The following is a 6,000-nucleotide window of genomic DNA, read 5'->3' on the forward strand; positions in this document are numbered from 1 at the left end:
CTTTTAATGAGAGAAAGCTGAGTGCAGCAGGTGAATTTTGCACTGGGTACTAAAAGCCACAGGATTAGAATTATTTTTTTTTACATTAAGAAATGTGACTCTATGCCATGAAACTCAGGGTTTTTTTCTCCAAAGGTCTGTCTTCTAGCGCAGTCTTCTTTTGCTGTTCAGCCAAATGTTTACGCTGTCAAAGGTGCTGGCCAAAAGCAGGAATGTTGTTGCTTATGTTGATTTGCCAATTTAATGTAGCACACAGAACACAAAGACAGAGGTCTTGAAATGGATTGTGTGGTTGTTAGTAAAATTGAAGAGTGCCACAAGATGTTCATAACTATGCCTTAATTGGTAGGTAATGCAAATTTGTGCATTGCACCAGGTGAAGCCTTTGTGGGACGTAAGAATTAATTCCTAGATATAAAAGGCTACAGCAAGGATTTCTGATTGAGCAACAGGTGTTTTTACTAAATGTTCTGAAAGAGATATTTCCTTCTCAGAGCTTGCTTATTCTTACTTTCAGAGCTGGAGAGTTTCTCATCCTCCCGTTCATTTGGCTCCTTTTGGTTAGATACCAGGGTCAATGGAAGATATCTGTACTATGTGAACTAGAAGAATTGTTTAGATTTGACTCTGATCTTCCTTTTACTTGATACTTACTGCCTTCACGGCTTCCCCATAGGGGACACTGTATGTATATCCCAGAAGATCAGAGAGAGTTATATAGGTGTTTGCCACAACAATTTTAATATAGCAGGTTAGGATTTATTTACAGCAAGTGGATCTCTGTGGAAGTAAAAACTGTGTCCTTGAAGCTAAAATTAGCATGATAAAATGGTCAAATGGAATTAAAAAGAACATACTTCTACTAGTTATGTAGGTACGGCAAGTATGTGTCGTCTTCATGTCTATGTCTAGCCTAAGAAAGACTCAACAGTGAAAACAGCAATTTAGGCCACAACTAATGATGAATAATTTCTTTAGAACAATACAAACTGGGTCCATTCCAGGTTCTGAAAGAAATAACCTTGGTATAAAATGGAAGACGTTTAATATAATCTTACAAGGAGACATAATATGGGAATAAATCATGAATGGATAGAAGGTAAAATATTCTTAATTGTACTCATCAATAAAATATGCAGATAAATACCAAGTGAAGAGTTTAGGTTTGTGAGGGAAAATATCACTAGTGGATTACTGTAAGTAAACCCATCACAGTCTTTAATATTACTGATACACAGCGGCTGCTGATAAGAAAGCAACTCTAAGACACAGTTGATACATTAATTTTATAGCTGAAGTATAGATCTGAGTCAGGCAGCAGTGATTTTAGCACCATAACAAAATAACTATGGCTAGTCCTTGACAAATGCTTACTTCTAGTATCTCCTGCTATTTGTCATTTAAAGCAAATGTTATAAGTTTTCAGCAACTGAGTTTACAGTAACATATCAGTAAAAACTAAATCTGAATCAAAACAAAGATTTATTAATTGAGATTAGATTTTTAAAATTGAATCCATCACTGTTGTGTGTTTGGTCCTTATAAATTACACTGCCTTCAAAAAACAGATGTATGGGATCAGTCAGAGGTCTGAAGTTAGCATGATCAAGGGGAAGACCAAAGGACTTGTTCTATTTCATAGTCCTTATTTAACAGAGAGTGATACCTGCAGCACTTTATGCTCCTTTAGAGCATAAAAAATACTATGGGACTATTCTACTGGCTCTTGCTACCTGTCAACATGTAACTACCTCCTTCTCCACACCTCTGATGAGGAATCACCTGTAATTCTCTCCCTATTTCTCCCTTTTCTAGAAGACTTTAGTAAGTTTTTAGAGAATCAAGAGAAAAGAAAAAATCTGAAATAGATGCTCTTCCAGAAATAAGCAGGTGCATATGTATGTTCATATGTACGTATCTCCAAAATCCTTCATTATACTTTGGCTAAAACACTGGGCAAAGGACATGGGAATAGATTGTGATTACAGTCCATACATGTTTGCATGGCAAATACTAATGACGTAAAGATGACCTGTACAAGCACGTGGATTGTCACAGGAGATATGAGATAGAATTAAGATCAAGGGAAATTTAAGCTGAGTTTCAGGGAGAGAAAACACTTTTAGTTATACTTTCGTTTTAATAATTAGTTATGCTCTAGAGTGTCATAGTCTTCTCGGGGAAGTGAGAGGAGTCATGTCTATTGGGACATTTTCAAGTCAGATGGATAGAACCTGCCGGTTATGTACTTGGAGAAAGGAATTGTCAAGGACAAATCTTTCCATTAACCTTTTTTATTATTTTAATACCTCATGAATTATCCTCAGAAAATACCTTGTACGAAAAAGTTCGTGCAGGCTTACCAGTGATATTCATAACATGAAGATACTTTGCACTGTATAAGCAGTCTACCCCTCAGTTGTCTAATAATTGCATCTACCATATTTCTGATAATAGCAAGAGGATTTGATCATGAATGTATTTGAAGATTTTTACCAAAGGTGCCTGAACTTTAAATAAACCCTATAGGCAGACCTTATACAGTATGTGCTCATTAGGAAATTAAAATACCTTTCCAAGATATAAAACATTATTTTTTGTCTCTCCTGTATCAGAAATTTTATTAAACTTTGTAAAAGAATTGAATTTAAGATATTTCTTTAATTTTTTTGAGAGAAAAGTTAATTACAGTTAATCCCTTTCATTTTTAGAAGGGTAGGTAGGAAGTGAAATGTTCAAATGAATGTTTGCAGTTGGGTATATAATACCAAAATCCACTGGACCTTTGTGTATTCCTAGTACTGAAAAATACTGCAGATTTGTGAAATGATAACTTCCTTCTAGGAAGATACTGTATGTCTTCTAACCTGCAGAAACTCTAGAAGGAGACTTTACACCCCATAGGCAGTAGCTTCCTTGTTTAGTTTGGCAAAGGTTTGAAGAATACATTGCAATTTTAGCAACAAGGTCACTCTAGAAATATGTCAGTAATCTCTAGGAATTGAACACTAGTGGTAGGCAGTAGCTATAAATATTTTTTAATTTCTCAGTGTCCTGGTTTCAGCAGCTTGCGCCCAACAAATCCCTCGAGACCGACATCTTCGACCTGCAGATCATGGACATGGACCGTGCCAGATGACAATCCAACACCACATACCATCTCCCCTGCCCTGAGAGACTGCTATGATGGATGAAGCCCAGAGTCATGGACTGACTGAACTCCACAGACATTTTAAAGTGATGGCCCATGGACTAAGAAAGTGATATCTGTGTGTATATATTAAAAGACAGGAAGAGTAATAATGAATAATTGGAATGTAATGAAAAGTATAGGACCTGGGCATGACGTAAATGGTATGGAATAAGGGGTGGATACTGTCCTGGTTTCAGCCAGGATAGAGCTGGTTTTCTTCACAGAAGCTAGTGTGAGACTGTGTTTTGGATTTGGGATGAGGAACTGTTGATAATGTGCTGGTGTTTTGGGTTGTTGCTGAGCAGTCAAGGACAGTCCAGCTTCTTGTGCTGGCCTGCCAGCGAGCAGGCTGGGGGTGCACGGGGAGCTGGGAGGGGACACAGCCGGGACAGCTGATCCAGACTGGCCAAAGAGATATTCCCTACCATCCGACGTCATGCCCAGTACATAAACTGGAGTTGGCCGGGGGGTGGAAATCACTGCTCGGGGACGGGCTGTCGATCACGGGGTGGTGAGCAATTTCTGTATTGGGCCTCACTTGTTCTTGTACATTCCTTTGTTGGTATTATCATTATTGTTCCCTTCTTTCTTTCTGTCCTATTAAACCGTGTTTATCTCAACCCACGAGGTTTTTCCTAATTCTCACCCCCGTCCCACTGTGGGAGGGAGAGTGAGCGAGCGGCTGCGTGGTGCTTAGTTGCCGGCTGGGGCTAAACCACGACACTCAGTTTTTCTTAGGAGATGTACAGTTTATTTTTATAAAGAAAATATCTGAAATACATATTACCTAGGTATGTAACTTTATCGTGTCAGGTAAGGACACTGCCATGCAAGAAATAACAGATATCCTTATATTAATCTGCAGCATATCAAAAGAAGAGAGAAAAAACCCTTTCCTTTCACTATCTTTTAAGAAAATTAATTGTCTTTAATTATGCACAATGTACTATTTATAATCAAATACAAATGGTTTCCCATTTTACAGTTTTTCAGAAAAGCTGTCCATGAAAATATTGCACTTCATAATATAATAGTGAGGCTAAACTTCTTGCAAGTTTTCTTTAAAAATACACCACTTTCACAGGGAAGTTTAGTATGTGATGTGATAAAGCTAAAATGCATCCTTTTAAATGCATATTGAAGTGTATGTGCTAAAATACGTATAAAAATTAGTTATTCCTGTTGTCTAAGGCTATTTTTATACTATGGTAGTTCTGTCTAAGAGAATATCTTCTTAAAATGCAACTTAAAATAAAACTTTGATTCTCTTTTTATTTGTAGATTGGCTTTATTATCTGTTAAACTCACTTTTACATCGTTATGTGTGACATGAATTTGGCCCTGGAAATGCAAGGTGGCATTAAATAATCTTCCATAATCAATTTAAACAAGGATTTCCCGAACTCTGGGAACCAAACCTGATAAAATATCTTTACTGAACTGATGTTGGAAGTTTTGGAAAAACCCTTAAATTACTGAGAATAATACTTTCAATACATGACATTCAGCAAGTGAATGATACACTGTTAAACATAGCCTTGGAATATGATTCGCATTGTTGGTTTACGTGTGGTTTATAATTAATTGCAAGTGATTCGTGATCTTAAGTTTCCAAATCAAAAAAAAATGTAGACAGCTGATTCATATTTTTTATGGTGAGCAGTAATTTGTACCTAATGACTAGTAAAGTGAAATTACTGAGTGTGCTCAACTGAATTTCCTGAATACATCAGTGGGAGTTTTATAATTTTACAGTCAGCATGATATATTCAGAATCAGTTTAAAAAGTGACATTTGTTTCAGATTAGGTTTATAAATAAAATTAGAAATGAATTGGCAGTATTTTCATTTTAATCTCTTTCACTCAGGGGTATATAATTTGGCTTTTATGTCTCTTTACATTAATTAGAAATAGCAATTGCAGGCACAAGATTAAAACCACCATTACGTGTCAACCTCCATGAGCAAGGAGGGCATTGTCTGAATGGAAAATTAACTATTCTTTCAGTTAAAGGAAACAAAACAAATAATAAAAAAAACCTTACTGCTTTTCTTTCATCTTTTCTGTGGATCAAGACAGAATTTCACTCCTGAAAGGCACAAGCCCGAAAATGTAAATAAGCCTGTGCGTGTGCAAACTTTCTGGTTACAGGCTTGCTTCATATCTACTCCCTGCCCAGTGTCTCCGGCTGCGGTTACAGTATGGGTGTGGATCACAGCATCTTTCCCCACCAACCTTTCCACAAACGCTAACGCCGCAGCCCTAGTTTTGCCACTCTTTCCATTTTGCGAAAACTTGGGCTTGCTTACGCCAGGTCATCCCTGCTATGGAGCTAGGACATGGCCAAGGAGTTTCGACCGCTTTGGGAAGCAATCCCAGGTTTCTTCCTACCGAGGTGGCCCTTGCACAAATGTCACAGTACCACAATTTCTGTCTTTACTTCTCCACAACTTTGGCCTCAGGCTACCATTTTTTTCCCTCTTTTTAAATGCACTTTCTAGCAGGCCCCGTGGAGTCACCCTGCCAATTCCTCAGCGTGCTCTGCCTAAACCAGCAGGTCCAGGACGACCTGCAACACCCTCCTGGCGCATGCTGGGGCTGGGCACCACGCGTCCCTGCTGCACCGTAGGCTCGGGAGAGAGTTCTGGCCTCCCAGCCAGGTACCCGGCCCCACGGACCAAACCTGGGGGCACGCTGTGCCTCTCGCACCCCACTCGGTTTAAGTTCACCCTCTGTGATGTAGGACGCACACAGTAACACCAATTATAGCCAAAATAGAGGGTTTATTTTCGGTAAATTAAGCATT

This window comes from Phaethon aethereus (genome assembly GCF_964289735.1).
Source record: "Phaethon aethereus genome assembly, chromosome: 2".
Lineage (NCBI taxonomy): Eukaryota > Metazoa > Chordata > Aves > Phaethontiformes > Phaethontidae > Phaethon > Phaethon aethereus.